This window comes from Sarcophilus harrisii, chromosome 2, assembly GCF_902635505.1.
Source record: "Sarcophilus harrisii chromosome 2, mSarHar1.11, whole genome shotgun sequence".
NCBI classification, from domain to species: Eukaryota; Metazoa; Chordata; class Mammalia; order Dasyuromorphia; family Dasyuridae; genus Sarcophilus; species Sarcophilus harrisii.
Window position 1 is genome coordinate 494,024,621 of NC_045427.1, and position 9,816 is coordinate 494,034,436.

Genomic DNA, 9,816 nt, shown 5'->3' on the forward strand with positions numbered 1-9,816 from the left:
TAGAGCCACAGGCAGAGGGGCTCTCCAAGGCCCAAGCTGGCCTGCCCTGATCTGCTTTTCAAATACTATTCGGGCATGCCGGTGATGTGAGCAACGTCAAAGAAGCCATTTTTTAAAATGCTGATTTGCCCCGGGAGGATGTGGGAAAATGAAGTTCGGGAAAAGTCATACAGGTCAAATTCCATCATCAATGCTAAGGGCTTGTCCAGATTCTTGGAGGTTCTCCTTAAATTCAGTTGCATTAAGCGTTAATGAGGCCATTAGTGTGGTCTTGGAAATCTTTCTTCCGTGTGATGAGATCTGACCTGTAGATCTGCTTTTGCCTACTGGCTTTCCTGCAATTGTGACATTTCAGTTTTCTTTTCATCACCCAGAAGATACATAGTATCTCTTCTCAGGCATGTGAATTCTCTAATTCAGGAGGTGTTTTTAACTGCTTAACTAGGAACAGTGGCAGTTTTTTGCTTAAAAGTACTTATTCCCTCTTAGTCCTAACACAGAATGATGTGGATAAGGCTCTTGTGATACCTAGAAGGCTGTGTACATTTTCCATCTTGCCAATATAACTCTGATTTGCCAGTCCCTCCTTCCCAAATTCACATATTTCTCACTGGGGATATTCAACATAGGAAGAATTTTCATTCCTAAAATGTGACACCATAACTAAAATACATTTCTCAACCCTCCCATTATGTTGCCTTGGTTCTTTCTATCCATAGGAGAAATTTTTGAAAATTGGACCTGCCTGGATTATTGTCCCGAAACTTTGCCAAATGCTGAGCCTTTCAAACTAAATTCCAATCTATAAACGACCGTTTCGTCAAATACCCAGAGAGTACTTCTGTTCATAACACACCAACCAAACCACACATAAAGGCCAAAATATGCACAGCTGTACATTTCAAAGAAAGAAATGATAAAAGGAAAAGAAAATTTTTTTTCTTAAGGCAAAACAATTCCTTAAAGAAGGTTTTGAACCATAGATTCAATTGTTTGATTACTACAATTGAATCACTGGTAACCTTCCCTTTCCCCCTAATTATTTACTTACTAATCAAATCCTTTAGAAAATGGAAAGAAAAGACATAACATTCACATGAAAACAACATATGAAGTTCCAATTCACAGAAGGGTCTTTCTATATGAAACATACAATTTCTTAGCATACTTGCCTACTGAAATCCTGTTATAGTTATACTTGGGATCATCACAACATTGACAATTGTGTATCCCTAAAGCCAATCTGTACACAGACAACCAAAAGATGGACACTTCTGAAAATAAAATATTCCCCAGGTAGCACATATACACAGACTGAACATACATATACACAAGCACACATAACCTTAAAATGTTATTGCTCCAAAAATCCACAGAGAAACAAATGTTCTAAAGAAAACACAAATGCAGCACTCCCATTCTAAGAAGCAGTTACCTCACCTTTTCCCAAGGGATAAAGGAAGGGTACCTCTCATGATATAAAAATATTACAGTATTTTAAACCACTTGACTTTGGACAATTGCCACTTAATTTTGCTGCTAGGGGACTGGGGAGTGTGTTAAGATGCACACCAATTAGCTTTGGAAGTTAGGGAACTTCACATCTCTGCATTTGACTTCACCTGGGATGGAAACTGAGATAATTTTCCGTAGACTATATATAATATACATATATATAATATTACATGATATATATGTAATATATATATAGATAGATAGATGCACATACACTTCAACTGAATTTTTGTCTTCCCTTTAACCAGGAAAAAAAATCCTCAACCCTAAGGTGTGATATTTAAGAGGAAAAAATTTCTCCAAATTTTGACTGCAAGCAGTTGTACACGGTAGTCCTGCTTCTCTCAACTTACTGGTACATTTAAAACCTCCACCAGGAAAGAGAAGAAAGGATAAGAGAGAGGAAAAGAGAGAAAGAGAAATGGGGAGAAGAGCAAATTCCCCCTAACAACAAGTTCCTCACCCCAGCACTGTCAAAACTTTCTATTTTTTTTCTTTTAATTTTGAATACACACACACAAGATTAAGGAGGGGAAAAAATGGAAAAAGGATACCCGAAGGTCGTATGGCTCTTTGTATTCGTGTGTGTGCAAAAAGGAGGACTCGCAGAGCGCAGAGCCAGCAAGCCCCGCCTCCCTCCGCCTCCTCTGCAGAGCCCCGATTGGACGGCGGGGCTGCGAGCCGGGGATCTCGGCCCGCGAGCACACGCACCAGCCGGGAGGGGCTTTCCCGAAGAGGGCTCCTTTAGGGGCCGTCCCAGGCTGCGCGCTGGCTGGCCCTGCCCCCCGCCGCACCGCCCCCCTTCTCTCTCTGGGCTCGGCCACCCCACCCCCCCTCCTGAAATCCATTCCCTTTTCCACTTTAATTCTCTCACCTTAAAAACAAAAACAAAACAGAAAAAACTAATCTATTTTTCTTCATTAAAAGTAACTAGGCCTCCTCGGCCACCAACTAATCAACTGGAGCATTTTCAAAGCCAAAACACCCTACATGGGCTGACTGGTCCAGTAGAGTTACGCCCCGATACTGAGGGGGAAGGCCTGATGCATGCTTATATTTATTACTGATTGGATTGCAAGCTTCTGAGTCGCCTCCAAGCTGCAGCATTTTAAATTACAAAATGGAGAGGATGCACTTGATCATGTTTCTTATCTAAATAGGCAACGTTGCAAAATCCCCAGATGCAATGACGGAAGAACGCTCATGAATTTCCCTCACAATCTTTGATGGGTCTGCTCTCAGATTTCCCCACTCCTCACAGTGGCTGCATCTTCTACTAAAAGAAGTCCAGATATGCACGTTGGCTGCGATTTGACCTGACCCTATCTAGTGTAATTTCCTGATACTGACATTCCTTAGATATATTACAGATTTGTTTCCAGACTGAAGAATTGATTTCAGAATAAAGCAAATAATTGAATAAAGTGAGTCACAACTGTTTTTGTTTCCCAGGGCCTATAAAAATTTTGTTTACATCATGCTGTAGTCCATTAAGTGTACAATAGTATCATATCTAAAAAACCACATACCTTAATTTAAAAAATGCTTTATTGCTAAAAAATGCTAACCACTATCTGAGCCTTCAGGGAGGCATAATCTTTTTTGCCAGTGAAGGGTCTTGCCTCAGTGTTAACTGCTGCTCACTGATCAGAATGGTGATAGCTGAAGGTAGGTTATGGAAGCCATGACAATTTGTTAAAATAAGACAACAGTGAAATTTGCCTTATGGATTGACTCTTCCTTTCATTTGAACTCTTAAGGGCTACTGTAGGTTTATTAATTGCCCAATTTCAATATTGTTGTGTCTCAGGGAATAAGAAAGCCTGAGGAGGAGAGAAACAGGAAAATAGACTTTAATAGAAAAGTCTGAACACACATTTATTGATTAGGTTCATTATCTTATATGGGTACAGTTTGTGGTATCCCGAAATAATTACAATAATAGCAACAAAAGTTACTGATCATGAATCACTATAATAGATATAATGATGAAAAAGTTTGCAATATTGTAGGAATTACCAAAATGTAACATACAATGTAAGCTCATGCTGTAAAAAAAATAGCACAGATAGATTTGATCACAAACCTTCAATTTATAGAAATGTAATATTGGTGAAGCTCAATAAAGCAAAAGCCCAATAAAACAAGGAATACCTATAGGCTTTAATTCAGTGAGGATGGTCTTATTGTCTCCTAAATTTATTCTATGTGCCTCCTTAGAAGACTCTTCCTCTATTGAACTTCTTATAAAAGTCTTACTTATCTTAAGGTCCAGTTCATATCCTCTAGCTACTCTGACTCATAGTGAGCTATTCCTTCTCTGAACTTATATTAATTATATTATATAGCCTATATTATAATCTATCTCTTGATTTCATTCTGATTATTTCATATGTGTTAGAGGTGCTTTTCTCAATACATATTTATTTGATTTAATTCTTTTTTTATTCCCAAAATTCCTAACATAATACTGGGCACATATACTAGAGTGACCAATAAATCCTTGTTGATTAAATAACTGTTTTCTCAGTCCCAAATCCCAAACTGTGTCCTAAAGCTCTAAGGTATACAAAGGAGGAAAACAAACTTCATCTTTCTATATTAGCATCCAGTCCTTCTTAGTCCAGATATGTATATATATATATATATATATATATATATATATATATATGTTTTTACAACCTTTTTATATCATGAAATATCAAAGAAGCCCAGAAAAATCTATCCTTCCCACTCCATTAGAACTAGATGAATGTATTGCTTTTATTATTTTTTTTAATGTGACAGTAACCATAGTTCATGTTAAAATCTATGTAGGTTCTATTTTTGACCTGAAACAAGTGGCATTTATATTTTCTCTGTTTCTTAAATTTGTAGACTTTCTATTTCTTTTCTGAATGATTTAGAATTTTAAAAAATCTCCTAACAAATCTGGGCATGAATTGTAATATAGGCTATGTTTTGCACATTTGCTTAATAGATAGCAATTAATAGTATATACCAAGATATTAGAGGTCCTAAAAATTAAATAAGGCACAAAGAAATGTTAAGGTGAAAAGAGAAAAATAAATTAAAATCAGTTATGCTTTGTTGTGCTACTGCTCACTTGTCCTTTTTCTTGTTATGAATTCACACACCATATACTAAGAAAAGCTTTGTCTTCGCTCTGGTGACTAAGAGAGAGAAAGTCTATAAGCTCCATTTCAAGGATTCCTAGGATGTAATTTAATTATAGTCCCATGACAGCAGAAGTCACAGTTTAAGTTTGCAAAGCTATTTCTTTTCCAAGTTTTTTTTTACTCCTTTGAATCTCAAGAGTTGGACAGAACCCAAGGGGAATCTTTGGTAGAAAGTTTGAGCAATGATCTTTCATCCTAATAAGATAATGAAAATATCTTATTCCATTTTAAAAATTACTGGATTTCTGTTCCAAAGGGTCTGAGATTTCAAATGTTAGGCTTCACAGATGATTTCTTGAGTAAGAAAAAACTGTTTAGTCGGCTTTGAAAAAGCCAGATTTTTTTCATTTTAAGCTGTTTCTGTTCAGTACGATCCCAAAGGACTTTCCTTTACTGTGAAATGAAACTTAGATTAAGACTAGGTCTGACAGTCACTCAAAAGCAGGTACTGAGAGCACTTTTGAACTTTTAGTGGAGGGGAATCCCAGAGCCTGCTGAGGATTTGCTCCAGAGACTTGGGAGAGGAAATCAGATGAGAGAATTGAGATTTGGAGAGATGGGAAAGGTGAGAGAATAGTATTCTTGTGAAGAGTATTGCAGAGAAAAGAGAGATAATGACAGGTTTCTAAGGAAAGAAGAAAGGAAGGAGGATAAGAAAGGCTCTCTACTGAAGAAAGTTGATGATAAGGACTCAAATTTCAGTAGGAGAAGATTAGGTTGAATATAATTAAGAACTTCTGACATTAAAGAGCAATTAATACTAATAACATTCAATGAAGATCTGGGAGATCTCTTTCCTTGAAGGTGTTTAAGAATAGGAAAGATTCCTATCCTAGATTTAATTAAAGTCTTTCCTGGAAGGAAGAGGATGGGCTTAAGCTTTATGATCATATCTTATCTAAATTTTTGTATATTGCCCATCACCTATCACAGTGTTTTGAACAACATGTGTACATAATAAATATATGTTCTGTGAATGAACTAGATTTCTCAAGGTTTCTTTCAGTTCTAGGATTCTCTAATGGTAATAGCTACTCAATGTGCTAGCTACTCAAACATTATGAAGCCCCAGAAAAAATCAAAATGCAAACTGATATAACGAAAGGATTTAAAAATAACTTATATTGGGCAGTGTAGTTTAGTGGATAGTTGACTTCAAACTCAGGAAGACCTTGGTTCAAGTCCAACTTTGACAGATAATGGCTATGGAATGGAACCCAAGAAAAGCCAGTTTCGATATCCTGATCATCCCTCAAAAAAATAGGGGACAGAGAAGGTTCTTATCTGCAACGGTAGAAGAAGTTTCAGGAAGAACTAAATCAATAAACCAATTATTCCATTGCATTCATGGGAGATTGGCAAGTGTAGGTATCTTCTAATAAAGAAGGAAACTGAAGCACAAAGAAAGGAGCAGCCTGTCAAAGATCAGATAATGTGGGGCTCAGAATATAGATCCCTGGCTTTCACCAATTATTAATCTCTCCTGCACATGAGGGAGAATCCAGAATCCCATTCTCCTAGTTTGTCCACCAGCTAGGCTTTCTCTTCATGAAACTGTAAGAAAAAACGTTCCATGAGCCACAGCCCCACAGAGCTACTACACTCTTGAGAGCTTAGTGCTTCAAAAGCTAACTTATATTTTATATGAGGACAAGCTTGCTCCTTAAACAGCAACTGTTTAAGAGAAACATTGATGGCAGATTAGTAGCAACAGCAGAAATCCCTTTAGCAAAACCCTCACAATCTGGGTGGGAGGGGGTATATGTGTGTGTGTATTTAAGTGTAGTGCTCATTCCTAGTTCTGTGATACCATTATGTCTTCAATAATCAACAGAGATGTAGTAACACTTCCCCCAAACTTTCACAAAACAAAATTAATTTTAAATTTTTTTGAAGCATGTTCCATAACACTTGTAGGAGGCAGAAAGAACAGTGTCACAAAATCATCTAGTGATAAGGGATTGCTCCAAGAAGGCTGAGAATCCCTATTAGAATTTTAAAAGCATATATGTACCAATATTCCTGCCAAGAAAACCCCAGATGGGATCACAAAGAATTAAACTGAAAAACAACTTAAGAACAACACAAATATGTACCTCTATATTGTTTAGGCATCGTGGGGGAGAGAAAGGGAAGGAAACATGAATTTATTAAGTCCCTACTATATGTCAGAGACCATGCTAAATGCTTTACAAATGTTATCTCATTTCATAGAGAACTAGAAAATGCAACTGAGGTGCAAGTTATCTGACTAGAGAGGCAATGTCGGTGTGCATAGAACAAAGAAAAAGTAATCAAGAAGCCCTTTCTGATGCTGCAGGAAAACCACAGTAAAATAAAGTAAGAATTTGGAATATAGCCATCATCCAGCAAAGAGGCTAGGGATTACTTGGCTCAAATTCTGACCCACATATTAGGAGGTTTTCCCCCTTGAAAAGTGCTTGCAAATCTAGGGTGATGCTTAATCTGTGTTGCTCAATTTAAATGCTTCACTGCCTTCTTTTTCTTTTCTTTTTTTTTTTTTTTTGAGCTAAAATATCCATTTATTTAATAGCAGTAATAATTTAAAATTATAAAACTCTTTCCATTGTTGAGCATTAGAGAGCAAGGTTATAAAGACAGGCAGGATGATGGGGGAGAGGACAGCTGAAGGGGGAGTGGACAGTTCTTATGTTGGATGGCAATGAAATAATCACACTCCCCCGACTTCCCACCTGGGAACATTATCTATATTCCTTTTGAGAGGATTACAAAGGTGGGGTGGGGGGGTGGGGAGGGAGTGGGGAGAAAAGGGAAAATGAAAAGCATCTCAAATCCACAGTCATAGTAATGGCTGGCCATAGCCATCCTTTATTTCACACTGCTGGTACCTGCTAGGATCCAGCCTCATGAAATGCAGTCAATGTGACCTAGGGGGTGATCACCATCAATTGGCAGGAGAGACAGAACTTCCTTGGAACCATCAGATGAGTTGGGAGCTGGTGGATAGGGGGGGAAGGTGTCTAAAGGTCTTTGGTGTTTCCAAAGTTGGTTTAAAAATAAGACCCCAACCAGAAACAGGGGGGGGGGGGGAAAGAGGGGCTGGGGTCTTAGAAGTCTCTCCCACACCCTTCCCCATGGCCTCTTTTTCTAAAAGGAAAATACCCTCAAGACCCAAGGGAGACTGGAGGATTACCAGTCCTCTTACACAATCCCAGTGTTTGGAACAGTTTGATGATCAGACAGTTTATGCTAATATGTAAGAAAGAAGTTGCAGTAAATGAAAGGACGCATGTATCATTCAATAGTTGGGATGCTTGGGATTCCCCAAGGTTTCCTGGGTAGTGATATAACTGGAGTAGGGCAGAAAAACCAGCCATATTAGAACACAGACTATACTCCCTTAATTAATGTGTTTCTCTTTTAGCTTTCACATGTTACCTCAAAATCTGTATGTCTTGCCTCTCAAGAACACCAATAATTCTCCTTTTTTCTCTCTGGGTATGGCACAGTCATCCCAACACTCCATCTCCAATGTATCCAACTCTGATCTATACACTTCCCCTCTCCCATCACTCTACCACCCACATGACAGAGTAGATTTGGGAAAGATGGGAGTGGCAATGCGCCCAGGGTACAAGAAAGGTACCAGACAAGGATTTACTTGTTAATTTCTTGTCCTCATGCCCGTGAAAAAATAAATCTAGATCTAAAAATGTGAAAGTACTGGATAGATGATGTTGTTTCTTACGGAATTTGACCTTTATTTTTAAAGGAAGAGGCTTCCACATACTTTATTTTGTAGATCACAGTAAGATTAAGAAAATCATTATGGGAGAGCTCAGATTTTTTCCAGTTTTGGACAGTTTTGAACAGACAGTGTAGACAGAAAGGCATTCTTAGAAATGTTTGCCACTCTAATAGTGTGGAAACAGTACAGAGGAAGGCACGAGACCATCAGATAGAGCTGGGAAAATGATCTCTCTCAGGGGAAACATGTTTCACTCTATATTAGTAATTGGCTGCTTCTTTCTTGCCTATTTCAGGGTTTTCTGTCCTTCTCAGTCTCCTTTTCCTCTTCCTGGCTGGTTCCTTTTTTGCACACAGTTCAGTTGCGTCCATCAATGTCTTCATCCATCTTTCTGTCTCTTCCACCTTCACATTTCCCTGTCCAGTCAGCTCAGTCACATACTAGCTCTCGTCATTCCTGACTCCCCCTACCCTCATTTCATTCTCCTTTTCTGTATCTCTTATCTCAGCATTTCTCTTTTGATTTCTCTATTGCTTGATCTCTTCTACCTCATTTGTTTCCCTCCTTTTGTATCTGCTTTTCAGGTGTCCCACAGCTGGCAATAACCTTTTCTGGTTACAAAGACCATAAGCTGCTTTATTGATTGATTGGTTTTTATTTAAATTTTGCAGAGGAAAGTAAAAGGAATTTTACAAAATTAGAGTGCAAGAGAGAACACAAAAAGAAAGGATAAGAAAAAAGTCCAAGGAGAACCAATGAAAAAGACAAGATGGGCCATGATAATGTTTCCTATTAAAGTAGGGCAAGGCTTCAATGATGTTTACAATTCAAATGCATCATAAAGGGTTAAGCACCAGTTTTTGTTTGGCACTTAACTTGGCAGGGCAAAAGCTTCAGGGAGAATCAAGTTGGGTTAAATAAATCCAAGAAGCTGACATAGCTGGAATTTCTTCTGCTTGACCCACTAACAACTGCAAATGGGACATTTTAGAAATGGCTTTCACTGAAATGCTTCAAGGAGCCTTAGCCCCAAGATCTGAGTGCTTGGCTCTGAGGCCAATATTAGCTAGAGAAGAGAGAGGGATGTAGGGACAAGGACAGACCAACCTGACTGGGTGGGGGAGGAGAGAAAGGGTCTTGGACCTGGTGGGAGGGTACAGGCAGTCGCTGATCCAGCACAGATCTGACTGCTGTGTTTGCTCCCTCCTCCTGCCCTCTATAATTAAACCTTTCCCATCACAATCCCTGCTTCCTGAGGGGAAACTAGATAAAATAAAATTAAAAAAAGAAAAAGCAGCAGAGATGTTTCATTGTAATATTTGTGGGTTAGGAGAAAGAGATAAAGAACTTAAATAACATTTTTTGTTGATAACTGCCGCTTAGTAGCAGGAT

At 38.3% G+C, this 9,816-nt stretch overlaps 1 protein-coding gene across 1 annotated transcript in view; it reads right to left on the reverse strand.

Moving 5' to 3' along the window:
* C2H14orf93 (chromosome 2 C14orf93 homolog) overlaps nt 1-2,157 on the reverse strand; it is a 24,368-nt gene extending 22,211 nt beyond the window's left edge. Inside the window, exon 1 of the mRNA XM_012544728.3 lies at nt 2,070-2,157. The gene's annotated coding sequence lies outside the window, so the exon portion shown is untranslated. The remainder of the gene's footprint in view (nt 1-2,069) is intronic.
* Nucleotides 2,158-9,816: the final 7,659 nt, after the last annotated feature.